At 36.4% G+C, this 14,796-nt stretch overlaps 1 long non-coding RNA gene across 1 annotated transcript in view; it reads right to left on the bottom strand.

Annotated features, from left to right (window-relative positions):
* LOC113191616 (uncharacterized) overlaps positions 1-14,796 on the bottom strand; it is a 34,838-nt gene that overhangs the window by 11,831 nt on the left and 8,211 nt on the right. The window lies entirely within an intron of this gene.

Consider the following 14,796-nt stretch of genomic DNA (forward strand, 5'->3'; position numbering starts at 1 on the left):
TCTCATATCCTGTTTAAGGTTCCATTATGGAATGGTATTCCTTGAGTTCTTTATTTGACCATTTTTCTGATGCCTCTAGGTCCTCCTGAATAATTAGGCTGTCCTGCATTGTTTGTACTCCTTTTCTTCCTTGCTTTTTCATGCTGCTCATGTTACTTCTTGTTCTGTTTGACTGCTGAGTTACTGTTTACTCCTATAAATTTATTTGATGCTTGGGAGGAAAGGTATTAGAAGGGAAGGGAAGAAGTGACTAAGGAGAATGAGAGTAAGCAGGTAGAATTCAAGGAAGGGGGAATAATGAAATTGAAAAGAAATGAAAAGACAAAAGAAAAAAATAGAAAATAAAAAACGAAAAAAAATTTAGAAAATCAAAAAAATCAAAATTAAAATTAAAAAAATAATTAAAAAATATTTTAAAAATTTTAAAAAATAAAATATGAAAATGAAAAATCCCAAATAATAATTAAAAATATAATAAATAAATGCAGTCTTAGAGTTTGATTAACTTCTCTTCCAGTAGGTTTAGCTGTGGCCACCTGGCCAAGCTTCTCCTCTCAATATGCGGGAACCAATCACTGTGCAGTAGCTCCTCCTCCCAGACTGGGTGGGTCTCCAATCCTGAGTGCCTAGGGCCTTTTATTGTGTCTAGTCACTTCCCCACTTTTCCTCAAGCCAGGCCCCACTCACCAGTGACACTCACCACAATACTGGCTACACGCCAGGTCTGTTGCTCCCAGGAGCCCTATTTTCTTGAACGACTGGGCACACTCTCCCTGTTTGCCATTCCCTCAGACCCTAAGTTTGTGGAGCTTGGGGCTGAGAACCCCCAGCGAATTTTGCTTGCCCTCCAGTAGCCATGCCCCCGGTAGCTGGTGCAAGACACCTCAGTTGTCAGCACTGGTGGGAGTGGTAGCCGGGGATTTTGCGCCGCGGGTCCCGCACCACTCCTGATTCCCTCGGACTGGCTATCGCGCGCACGGGAGAGCTGGGAGGGGCCCTTAAGGTTTCCCCGCTGTGTGGAGAGGGAGGGCTAGGGGGTTACACACCTGTCGCCACCGGTTTCAATGAAATTATCTCCTCCACCGCATTCTGGTGACATCAGTTCTCTGCCATGGTGGTATCCCATGCAAATGGCGACAGTTCATTCCCTTTTCCGGGTGACCAATGCAATGGGTGGGTCCTGACTGGCTCTCCCAAGCCCCGTCTCAATTCTGTGGCCACTACCTATGAAGGCTCGGTTGGTATTAACCTCCGCAGGTTCAGAAGGGCCGACCAGTTGTTTCAGTGGGTTCATTTAGTGCTGAGTCACTTCGGTTTGTTTGCGAGACGCAGGCGAACTGTAGCTTGAATTCAGCCGATCCGGGCTCTGTGTGTGTTCTGAGAGGCCCAGACTGTTTGCCCCCGATCCATGTCAGCTCAGTATTGCCTAGTGATCCAGAGCAAACAGCTTTTAGATGGTTTATGACTCCCTATGCCCGCGCAGCTGAAGAGGTCAGAGACTTGATCTCTCCATGCCTGCCACCATGTTGGATCAGGAGTCAAAAAATAAAAATTTTAAATCATTTTTTTTAAAAAAAGAAATGACTAGGGGGAGAAATAGAAACAGTAGATATATAGACATACCTTTGAATTTTTTTTCTCTGAAAAGAGGAAGAAGTAGGACGACAGTAGCTAGAAAGGAATGAGGGACTCAAATGAGAATTTTCTTTCTCTTTCCAGTTCTTTGTCTTAATTGTGGAAAATTTGAGCCTGTTTTTAAAAGCTCTAATTGAAAAAGAGTTTGAGCATTCAGATTAGAGAAAAGACCATCTATAATTTAAGATTGCTGAGAAGGCGGAAGCAGAAAACATAAGAGAGGAATATTTGGCCTTAAGAGAAATAGTTACACCTCTAGGGTAAAAGAAGGAAAATAGAACAGTGGATAGAGATGCAGTTAAGGCTGTGTTTTGGAAATGGGACTTATTAGATATGGAAAATGACAAACCCCAAAAGTAGTGAGTCCTGGGGAAAGGGGGAGTGAGAAGGAAAGCCAAACATTGAGAGCATTGATCCTTTCCCAATACATTCTTTTTCAATGATAAAACAAACCCTGGGGAAGAAGTGTCCATCAAACCTGGAAAGGTAGTCTCTGGGAAGAGGCCAAAGCATTAATCCTTCTGTAAACAAATCCTTTCCAGATACCAACCACTGACCCCAGGCCCTCCATCAGGTCCAATAAGATAAATCCCAGAAACTGATCACTGACCCTAGACTCCCTTCCATTTCACTGCGTAAAACAGACCCCAAATTCCTAAGCACTAAAACTGACCCCTTCACTGATTGATAGAACAAACTCGAAATTCCTGGGTGCCTAAAGAAAATTGATATGTTCACTAGACTACCTCTCAGAATAACCTATATAAGCCCAAGCCCTTTCTTTGGTAGGGGGCTCATTTTCCACCAGGAAAGTGGGTCCCACCATGCCTCCTTTCTTCTCTGCACCCCCTTCTCCTGTGTGAAACTTTGTTCCTGAATAAAGCACTGAGCTGATTTGTGAAGTTTGTGTTTGTCCCCATCTTTTTGTGCAAACAGGACTGGTGATTGAGTTCCCATTTAATGGCTTCCACTTTCCTCTGGAACAGTCAAGACCATCTTCTGAGAATCACAGGGAACAAGAGGAAAATTTGAGGAGGCTTGAAATAAATATTATTGACTGAAAATCATTACAGGATTCCTACATGCTATTGAGATCTATTGTTTTAAGTATTGTTTTGTGAAATCGATATGCCCCATGGAGGCTCTCTTTCCAGAAGTGCTTGTTTGCTCATGGCACAGTTTATTATTTACAGTTGCAGTCCTTAGAAGATGCCACATAAAATGGACAGAATTGGAAGGGAGTTTAGGGTCCTGGCAAAAGCATTTTTGAAAAATACATCAGACAGGCTGGACACAGCAGCACATGTCTATAATCCTAGTGACTCAGGAGGCTAAGGCAGGAGGATCACAAGTTCAAGGCCAGCTTCAGCAACTTAGCGAGACCCTCAGCAATTTAGCAAGATCTTGTCTCAAAATTAAAAAAAGGACCAGGGCTGTGGCTCAGTGGTTAATCACTCCTGGGTTTGGTCCTTGGTACCAAATAATAAAAAGAAAAGAAAAATATATCATGGAATTTTAGCCAGACAAGAAGTGATGTGAATAGAGTAATAGATGGATTGGGAGGAAAATGCACAAGTTAACAGACATACATGGAGGATATTTTATCCAACACAGAATATGAATGTCAAACCAAGTTACAAGTAATACACACTGAGATAGAGCACTTATATGAAATGTCTCAAAGCTAATTAATGACAGGGTTCTCCAGGTACACAAAGTTTTGATTATCATCAATAGGTGTGTTGTGCAAGATGAGTCTCTATGGTGGTCATCTGAGGTTCACCAATGCTCTGGATAAGTTTCACAATAGTACATTGTAAGGCTTAAGAAATAGGTAACTTTTAATGTATCAGCAACAACAAATATAACAAGTCCTTTGATTCTTTTTACTCATAAAAAGATATGTAGAGGCCAGGACCATCCGACGGACACTCAGTCTAGTATTCAAGGAAAGAACCCCACAAACATATAGTGTTGGTGGATAAGCATGATAGCAACATCATCAGAAGAGATATTCAGACAACTTGAACATTAACATTAGGTTGAAATTTTGTGCTAGCTAGAGAAGGTGACTGAAAGCTAGATGTTTAGCACCTGAAGATAGTGGGAACCATAGAAAATTGTAGTTCCACATGAGAGAGGAATAATTAGAGGAAGGGGCTAGGGAGAAGATATATCCTTGCAGGGCATGATTCCAGTGACCTGCTCCCTCCAACTAGGTCCTACCTCCCAGGAGTCATTGAATTGATGGATTAATCAACTATTGAGGCCAGAACCCCCATGATCCAATCATTTCCAAAAAAGCCCCACCTCTGAACAATAGACTTTGGTAGACATTCCAGATCCAAACTATAACAGTTCAGCTGGGGCTCCTCCCACTGGTTGGAGAATGATTCCTGTTCCCACATGGCCCATCAGTTCCGGTAGACAAGAATTAGCTGACAGAGTTACTTGCAGACAATGCCACTGCTTTGTATTTATCATTCAATAAATAGCATTTAGACTAGCTCATTATAAGCATCTCCTAGCAGACTTCTCTTTATTTCATCATCTGTGTGGTTTTTAGAGAAAATGAAGAAACAGAGGATATGGTTTCAAAATGAAGAGGGCTCTTAGAAACAAACCATAATGTTGTTGACACTTAAAAACCAAAATGCTTTAAGCTTATCTTACAGTGAGTATTTCTAAATATGACTTAGAGACATAAGCAAAAACAGTATGTACATAAATACCTGAGTTTGTACATGGCAGCATGTTCCATGAGGTTTTCCCTTTTATAACAAAGATGGAAAACAAAACTATAAAACAGAGAAGAGAACATGTCCAATATTTTTTCCCCATGCCTGTATGTGCTTATAATTCCAGCATTTGGGAGACAAACAGGAGCCCAGAGTTTGCCACCAGCCTGGGCAACATATCAAAGTTCTGTCTCAAATATTTTTTTTCCTTAATTGGTTCAGAGTTGTAGGATCAAAATAACCTAAGACTCTTTAACTAAGTAGAACAAATTTAAAAAATTGTTTTAAAAAAAATAACATAAGGGCTGGGGTTGTGGCTCAGTGGTAGGGTGCTTGCCTAGCATGTGTGAGGTCCTGGGTTCAATCCTTAACACCACATATAGAAAAATAAATAAAAGCATTGTGTCCATCTACAACTAAAAACTATTTTTTTTAAAAATAAAATAATATAAGATTTATGACTAAGATACAAAATATAGCCAGGTGTGGTGGTGCACACTTGTAATCTCAGCGATTTGGGAGGCTGGGAGACTGAGGCAGGAGGATTGCAAGTTCGAAGCCAGTCTCAGCAATTTAGTGAGGTCCTAATGCAACTTTAAGAGACCCTGTCTTAAAAATTAAAAAAAAAATAATTAAAAAAGGAAGGTTGAGGATGTAGCTCAGTGGTAAAACACCTCAATCCCCAGTTCAATCCCCAGTACCCATCCACCCTCCCCCAAAAAGAAAGAAAATAAAAAATATATAAAATATACTTCTGAGATTCAAGTTTTCTATAATGTTGTAAAAATAAAATAAAATAAAAAGTAGAGCTTGACAACATCATGTATATCCACAAGACTGAGATCCTCATTTAGAATAAAATATATTACATGCTTATATAAACATATAAAATTAAATTCTACTGTCATGGATAACCAAAAAGAACAAATAAATTTTTAAAAATTTGAATTTGACAGAGAAAGCTGCAACCTACTCTTAGTCTGTAGAGTATTTCATTCAAAAGTTACTCTAGTCAGAATGGCAAATATCAAGAATGTAATAACAATAAATGTTGGTGAGGATGGGGAAAAAGGTACATGCATACATTGTTGGTGGGACTGCAAATTGGTGCAGCCAATATGTAAAGCAGTATGGAGATTCCTCAGAAAACTTGGAATGGAACCACCAATTGACCCAGTTATCCCACTTCTCAGCATATACCCAAAGGACTTAAAATCAGCATACTACAGTGATGGAACCACATCAATGTTTATAACAGCTTAATTCACAATAGCTGAGCTATAGAACCAACCTAAGTGCCCTTCAACAGGTTAATGTAAAAAGGAAATGTGGTACATATACACAATGGAATACTACTCAGCCATAAAGAAAAGTGAAATTATGGCATTTGCAGTAAATGGATGGAACTGGAGACTATAATACTAAGTGAAATAAGCCAATCCCAAAAAACTCAAGGCTTCATGTTCTCCCTGATATAGATGCTAACTCACAATAAGTAAGAGTAGGGAAGAATAGAAGTTCACAGGATTAGACAAAGGGGAATGAAAGGAAGGGACGGGGGATGAGAATAGGAAAGACAATAGAATGAATATATATAAATGTACATGTTTATATATGAATGCATGACTAGTATAACTACACATTCTGTACAACCACAAGAATGTGTAGTTATACTCCATGTATAGATAATATATCAAAGTACATTCTACAGTTGTATACAACTAGGAAGAACAAATAAAAAAATTAAAAGTTACTCTAAATCTACCTAAAGCATTTTTTAATTAAAATTAAAATTTTATTAATATTAAAATTAATGGCAACTCACCTTTGCTGAGAATTGGACAGCAAACAGGACCTCAGCACATGAGTGCTATTGAGGGAGATGTCCTAGGAGAAAAGGCACCTTCAGGTTGATCAGAGAGTGGACACAGCCTCTGAAAGCTACAGAAAATACTCTACTTCCAGAAAACAAAAAGCACTAAGAAGAAAGAGGTGAAAATAAGGAGAACTTAAAAGAAAAAAAAAGTCTCTCTTCTTTGACAAAATAAAAGAGGGATAGCTTAGGGCACACTTAGTGATAGGTCTTAGAATTAAAAAAAAAAAAAGTCATCCGACTGAATTGGCTGTGATTCTCTATAGATCTCATCAATGTAGGAAGTAGAGGATCCCTAAACATGGAAGTTTAAGAAATCAACAACTTGGGACACAAAGGCATGATTAGTGCTTCTCAAGTTCAAATGTGTTCACAAGTAATCTGGAGATTTTGTTGAAATGCAGACTCTGACTCAGCAGGTCCAGTTTTAGGCCTGAGAGTCTGCATTTCTAACAAGCTTCCAAGTGATACAGATGTTGCTAGTCTTTGGATTAACCAAAGCAAAGCAAAGTACCGAGAGCATCCAGGGAACCCGAACAGAAACTCTCCAACATGTATATTCAGCCATCCAAACACACAGCCCTCACAAGATAAGCGAATGGTTGGCATGGGGAAACAGAGGCTGCTGTGTTTACCTATGACTTCATTTTCCTCTTTTCTTCACAAAACTGTGGCAAGGATTAAAGGGAATTCTAAATATTGCAATACTTAAAAAATCTGTAAAGGACTGCTTAAGTATCAAATGATATCACTGACATTGAAGTTTAATTTAGGATATGAATAAACTACTTTAAATAGCAACTTCTCTACAGGTGGCGTGATGAAGTAATGGGACTAAAGGGACAACTTGATCTGTAGTAATGTGGTTGAATAAAATGCAACTGACTTGCACAAGTTCAAGCACTCTCATAGGCATTGCTAGCAAGATACCACACCACCACGTTGTTCACTAGTTCCTTGAAAGAAAATTAAAGCTGTACTTCATGATTTAGAATTTTCCTATGTTTGGTATTATAAGCCAATAAGATCATTATAAGATATGAGATAATTAGATTATCTTACATGAAGTTCCCAGTAAATATACAAGATATTCAGTGTCAAGGAATTTTGGAAACCCAGCGATAACATAACTTATAGTAAATGTGACCACATGAATAAATTGTTTAACTGCAGAAAATTTGAAACATAAAAATAAAAAGTTTTGTTTCCAATATTTTGTACAATATTCATGCACACAAAAAAATCATATTATTTCACCAAGTATTTCTCAGAGTTACTGAGAAATCTCCATGGGATCTATGCTCACAGTATCTCAAGTGAAGAGATGGACATAAGACATGTGGAATGCCAGAACACAGAGTCCCTGTGGCTGAGCTTCTAATTAGGGGAGAAGACATTGATTTTCACATCTATTTGATGCCAATACCATGGCATTTTTGTTACTGTAGCTCTGTGGTATAATTGGAGATCTGGTATCTGATGCCTCATTCTTCTTGCTAAACATTTTCTTTTGGCTAATCTGGGTTGTTTATTCTTTTACACGAATTTTAGCACTTTTTTTTTTGCTACTTCTGTATCATTGGTATCTTGATGGGGATTGCATTGGGTTTATATAATGCTTTTGGTAATATGACCATTTGGCAATATTAATTTTGCCTATCTAAGAACATGGGAGGTCTTTCCAACTTCTAAGGTCTTCAATTTCTTTCTTCAGTGTTTTATAATTTTTATTGTAGAGATCTTTCACCTCCTTGGTTAGATTTATTCCCAATTTTTGTTTTATTTTGTTTGAAGTTATTATGAACAGAATGGTTTTCCTGACTTCCTTCTTAGCAGATTCATTGTTGGAGGATAGGAAAACTATAGATTTTTGTATGCTGATCTTGCATCCTGAAATTTTGCTAAATTAATTTTTTTGCTCTAGAAGTCTTCTGGTGGAGTTTTTTGAGTCTTCTACATATAGGATTCTGTGATCAGTAAACAGAGATTAGTTGACTTCTTTTCCTATTTGTGTCCCTTAAGTTTCCTTCTTTGCCTTGTTGCTCGGGCTAGAGTTTTAAGAACTGTATTGAAAAGAAATGGTGAGAGTGCACATCCTTGTTTTGTTCCTGATTTTAGAGGAATGCTTTCAGTTTTTTTTCCATTCAGTGATTTTGGTTTGGTGTTTGCCATATATAGCCTTTATTATGTTGAGGTAAGTTCCCTCAATCCCTAGTTTCTTTAGGATTTTTAACATGAATGGGTACTGGATTTTGTTGAAGGCTCTTTCTGCATCTATTGAGATGATTATGTGGTTCTTATCCTTAATTCTACTTTATGTTGTGAGTTATATTTATTGATTTATTGACACAGCCTTGCATTCCTGGGATGAAACCAACTTGATTGTGATGTACAATCTTTTTAATGTGTTTTTGAATGCAGTTTCCTTACATTTTAATGAGTTTTTTTGCATCTGTAAAATTGGCTCTATTTAGTATTTATATAAACTAAGGTTTGCTTTTTTTCCCCTTGATGTATCTTTGTTGGGTTTTTGTTTTAAGGGATTACGTATGTACCACTGTGTCCAGCAATATCTCCTTTCTGATCTCTAATTTTATTGATTTGGGACTTCTCTTTCTTTTGATTATTTTGGCTAAGTTCTTATCAATCTTGTTTATCTTTTCAAAGAACCAAAGCATTTATCCTTTGTATTTTTCTCAATTTCATAATTTCAGCTCTGATCTTAATTATTTCCTGTCTTCCACTGATTAGGGAATTAGTTTGTTTTGCTATTCTAGGACTTTGAGGGGTAACATTTCTATCAGTTATTTGGGATCTTTCTGGTTCTTTGTTTCTTGCAAGCAGTCTATGCTATAAACTTTATTTTTAGAACTGTCTTTCTGTACTGCAGAGATTTTGATATATTGTATCTCAGTTCTCATTTGTTTTAATTTTTTTCATTTCTCCCCTTATTTCTTCTATAATCTATTACTCATTCAAAAGTGTATTATTGAATCTCCACGTGTCAAATATTATCTTGGTTTTTATCTTATTTTTGATTCCTAATTTAATTCCATTATTTTCTGCTAGAATCCAAGGAATTTTCTATATTCATTTTGTATTTGCTAGGACTTGTTTTGTGTACTAAAGCATGGTCTATTTTAGAGAAGGTTCTGCATGCATCTGAGAAGAAAGTTAATTTAGTTGTTGATGGAAATAGATGTTTGTTAAGTTCATTTGTCAAATAGTACTTTTTAGTTCTGAAGAGTCTTCTTAGTTTATGTCTGGATGACCTATATTTTGGTGAGAGAAGGTGTGTTAAAATTACAGCATATTATTGTAACGGGCTCTATTTTAATCTTTATATAAAGTAGGATTTGATTTATATACTAACATTTGAGGCATAAATATTTCCAATTATTATATCTTTTTGTTGGATGATTCCCTTAACCTGTATGAAATGACTTTTTTTTTGTCTCTTCCAATTAATTTTGACTTGAAGTCTACTTTGTCTGCTTGCTTTCTGTCTCAATTTGCATGGTATATCTTTATCCATCCTTTTACCTTCAGCTAGTGTATATCTTTGCATGTAAGGTGAGTCTCTTGTAAAAGACATAAATGGTTGGGTCTTGTTTTTTCATCCACTCTCCCAATCTATGTCTTTTGATTAGAGAATTGAGACCATTTACGTTCAATGTTATTACAGAGAGATGATTTTTTTTTATCTTTGCCACTTTTATTAAATCTAAAATTCAGACTCTCCTTTAATTGATTATTGCTCTAGTGAGATCCAATCAGTCACTGGTTTTGATGTTTACTTTTTATTTCTTTTATGTGAAATATTTCATAAAGTATGTTTTATAGTGGTTTAGTGGTTATGAATTATCTTAGTTTCTGCTTTTTGTGGAAGATTTTTACTTCATCTTCAATTCTGAAGGATAGCTTTAATGGATATAGCAACTTGGCTGGCACTTCTTATCTTTCAGGTCTTTACATATATTATTGCAAATCTTCCTGGCTTTTAGTGTCTGGATTGAGATATCTGTGGAAATTCTTTAAAGGTGACAGGTTTATCTTTAAAGGTGACATGCCATTTTTCCTTGAAGCTTTTAAAATTCTATATTTGTTCTGTGTATTAGACATTTTAACTTTAATGTGTCTTGGTAAAGATTGCTTTTGGTATTGTCTATTTGGGGTTCTAAAGGCCTCTGGTATTTTTGAGATTGTCATTCCTAAGATTTTCTAACATAATTTCACTGAAAAGATGCATTAATTTAGTTTATAGGTCTCTTCATATTATCCCAGATTTCTTATATATTCTAGTCATGATCTCTTATCTTTTTGCTATTGTTGACTTTGTTTGCAAGACTACATAATTTATCTTCAAGGCTCGAGAAATCTATCTTCTATGTGATCTAATCTATAAGTGATGCTTTCAATTGAATTTTTAATTTGATTTATTGAGTCTGTCATTTCCAGAATTTTTATTTTGTTTGTTTCTTAGATCTTCTTTTAGTTCACTGAACATTTTAATTATCAACTTTCTAAATTATTTTTTCTGGCATTTCCTCTACTGTGGTGTCAATGGCATCAATTGTGTTGTGAGTTATTTGGTGTGGCTTGTCCCTTGGGGTTTTTTTTTTTGTATTATTAGTATTTTTACCTACCTTCTGGGATAATTAACCCTCCTACTTTTATATAAGGGCTTTTTTAGTGAGCTGCTTTTTCTTTACTATGAGTCCTGGATTGAACAAATGTCTTGGTGTTGCTATTTTCACTCAATTTGAACTTGATAGTATATTCAGTCTCTAACAGCACATTGAAAGGTGATACTAATCCCCAGTGATTACAGCAACTTCAGAACAATGCTTCAGAGTAATAAATCATTTTTTAAAATATATTAAAAATGTTATCCAGAGGTTCACTAATTTGGTGGTAAATGGGATTTTTTTTTCTTGGTTGAGAAATTAGATAAAGAAAGTAAAATTGCACTTAAACTACATTTGCTTTCTGGTCAGCTCTTCTCACACAGCTTCAATTATGGGTTGTGGAGGAATCAGGACTATTTATTTCTCCTCCATCATTTTCTGGGAATTTGTTTATTTATTCATTTATGCATTTATTCATCTTGCTGGAGGTTTTTTAAGTATATTACTTTCTTTCTGGGGTTTCAGTTATTTTGCAGGTCATTTATTCTCCACTCTGCTCCAAAGTGGTCAAACTTCTTATGGGATTCTCTATGCAGAGTTTCATTCCCGTCTTGGCTGGATAGCTCTGATGCCCCCTCCTTCTAGGAGTCCCAGACCCTGTTCTGGGGTGAGGAGAGTGGAATGCTTCAGTCTATCCTCCAGTCCTTTATAGTCTCTAAAGAGATGACTCATGGATCATCAAATTTGGTTTACATTTAATTAGTCTCGGTCCCCACACCCCTGGTATCAGCCAGGCTTCTTAGCCCAGAGCTTAGATCACCTGTTTCAAGTGAAAGAGTCCTTCATTCTTCTTAGCTTTGTCAACTCAATTTTCTGGTGCTTAAGTTCTGTTTTATATCACTCTTTGGGAGCTTCTATTATAATAATGTGGCTTCCTCTGAATCATTTTATTCCATTCTCCAAAGGATAAACTACATGGATTACAAGAATATTAAGAATATAGTTCATGGGACTGGGGTTGTAGCTCAGTGGTAGAGTGCTTGCCTAGCATGTATGAGGCATTGGGTTCAATTCTCAGCATCATATACAAATGAATAAAATAAAAGTTAATGAAAAAAAATATATGGAAGAATATAGTTCATTAAGAGTAAAAAGGCTGGGGTATAAAGGCAAAAGGACAGTTGTGATATTCAAAAGTTAAGAGGAGAGAAAGTGGAATAAAGGTAGTACATAAAGGTCCTGAAGAGGGAGAAACTGAAGAAGTAGAGGAAAGAGAACTGGATATTTTGCTATCAGAGGGAGAGGTGAGGAGAAAAAGTGTAATAAAGCAAGTGAACAAATAGAGCAAAACCACAACAACCTCCCCAAACCAAACAAAAACACTAAAAATACAAAAAAGCAATTACTACCTTTTAGAAAAATGTAATCAAACAGTAAAATACTAATAAAAGGAAAAGAAATGATAAAATAGGAGGGAAACAGAAGTGTGTGTGTGTGTGTGTGTGTGTGTGTATGTGCATATGTGTATAACAAATCAGCAAATATAACCAGAACCATAGCTTTGTTGACTCAATTTTCTAGTGCTAAACTACTGCTTTAAATCACTCTTGGGGAGCTGCTATTATAATAATGTGGTTTCCTCTTGATCATTTTATTAAATGATTTATTAAATTTTTTATCAAATAATTTATAATTTTATTAAATCATTTATCAAATATAACTAGAACCAGATCTAGTTTTCTTTTCTCAACCTCTTCACTTTCTCCCTCTCTAGGGTCTTCATGTACTACCTTTATTCCACTTTTTTTCCTCTTACTTTTTTGAATGTCCCAACTTTCCTTTTGCCTTTATACACCAGCTTTTTTTTTTTTTTACTGTTAATGAACTCTATTCTTTCTCATATATATAAAACAAGAAAAAGAAAAATTCTTAACTAAAAATGCTAGGATTTTTTCATTGAGGTGGTTGAAGTTGTGAATATTTTCATCTTATCCCAAACTGTCCTTCTGTCACCTACTTCTTGTGCTAAATGCCCCTTAGAGACAGCAAGGACAGGATGTTATTAAACCCATCCTCCCTTTGTGATTTTCAATACTCTTCATGTTGGAGTGGCATAGAGGTGTAGCTGTCTGAAATTGCTCTCAGCTTCTCTACTCACCAGTACCAGGGGAATGGTACTGAAAGTATCTTCTGTTGGGGTTTTGTGCAGACATCTTAGATTACTGGTTGGAAACAGTGGAGAGATCTATTAGGGAAGTTTTGACTGCTTGATTTGAGCTCTAAAGGGAACTTTGAACTTTTGTTTGGGGTATCTACTCTGGAGCAATTAAATCTAGGGCTGACTAGATGCCTATCTTGGGGCCATCTGGGTTTCTAGAGTCTTCTCAGAGTTCTACTGATATGGTGAGGTAACCCACTACTGTGGGTGGATGGTGCACAGCAGATTTCCTGTGCCCCCCTGCTACAAAATATGAACTTCTAAGTCTCTGTCCCTGAATATAATCACACCCACCTATTCAATTTCTCTACTCCTTATCATATAGTCATTTGCACCACAGAGCTCAAAGAGAGAACGGCTTGCATTCTCCTCTGTATCTCTGTCTTGAATCCCTCTGGATTCATTATTCTCTATAACGGTTTCGTTACTGTGATTTGCCAGGTGTACTTTAGGTCATGCAGTAAGCACGGGCTGAGAAACTATGGAAGTATTTGCTTAGGACTTTTGGTTTTGAAGGAAGAAGATTCAGCATAAACTCTTAGAGCTAGATCTCCACTTCAGTTCTTCACTTACAAGTTGAGAAACACGGAGCACATTTTGAACCCCAGATTCATGTGCAAGTTCAGAGTAACTTCTACAGGTGGTTATTTGCCAAATTTGCCCGCTATGCTTCTGTTTCCCTTTGTGTTGCCCTCCACCTCCTTGCAGAGACACAGAACCACCGCTGCTCCCCGCTCGGGAGTATTCCTTTCTATTCTCTGTTCACAACACAAGAATGGACTTCTCCAAATCTCTGACACACAAATATTGATATATAATAATTTTATTCAGACATCTTGTTATGAAGCAGTATTTCTGTGATTTCAATTCCAAACAGCAAAGCAAGTGGAAAGTGCCTCCTTCCTATACTCCACCATCTTGGAGCCCCAGTCTTAGAGATTTTGAAGATATAACTATTGTGTTTGAATCTCCACATAAATTCTCTGTAGTAAAACACTTTTAAAAATGAAAACTTATTGATATTTTTCTATGTGACTAAATGAGCAATCATTTGTACAGATAGGACATGTAGGTTATGTTGATGTAATAAACTTTCCAAAGTGCTGGTTAACTTCATCTGGTGCTTTTCTAATTTTCTATTATGTTGCACTCCAGATGTACAAGTCTTTTACCACTGTGTAAGCAGGAAAATGACTCTCACAGTCTCAGTAAATTGAGAAGGAGGCTTTTTTTAAACCTCAGGCAATTAAAATAGATTGGCCTTTGCAGTTATACCATTGACCTTTTCTCTGAGTCTACTCAATTGGCAGTGAAATATTTCTTCCAAGTACTCTGGTTGTGCTGGTCATCAAACTTAAAACCTATATAGCAAGTATCATTCATAGATTATATATTGTCTAATTTTATTTTCACACAATGTACTATATGTTGATATTGTTCTGTAAAAATAGCTTAGTCAAAGTAAATTTATTTTCCAATTCTGGCTGTAGATTGCAGTTTGGCCACCTACCATCTGACAGTCTATTAACTAAACTATTGAGAATTGAATAATATATGAATCTATAAGGTTTTGAAAAGATAAAGCAATCAATAATGACATAGTAAAAAAACAGCACAGTCCTCTCTTAATACAAAATACTAAGTGTTTCAGTTCAATAATCACAAGTCCTATGCCATAACTGCTTACCTTTGCAGTATTTGCAG

The sequence above is a fragment of the Urocitellus parryii genome, chromosome 11 (genome assembly GCF_045843805.1).
Source record: "Urocitellus parryii isolate mUroPar1 chromosome 11, mUroPar1.hap1, whole genome shotgun sequence".
NCBI lineage: Eukaryota > Metazoa > Chordata > Mammalia > Rodentia > Sciuridae > Urocitellus > Urocitellus parryii.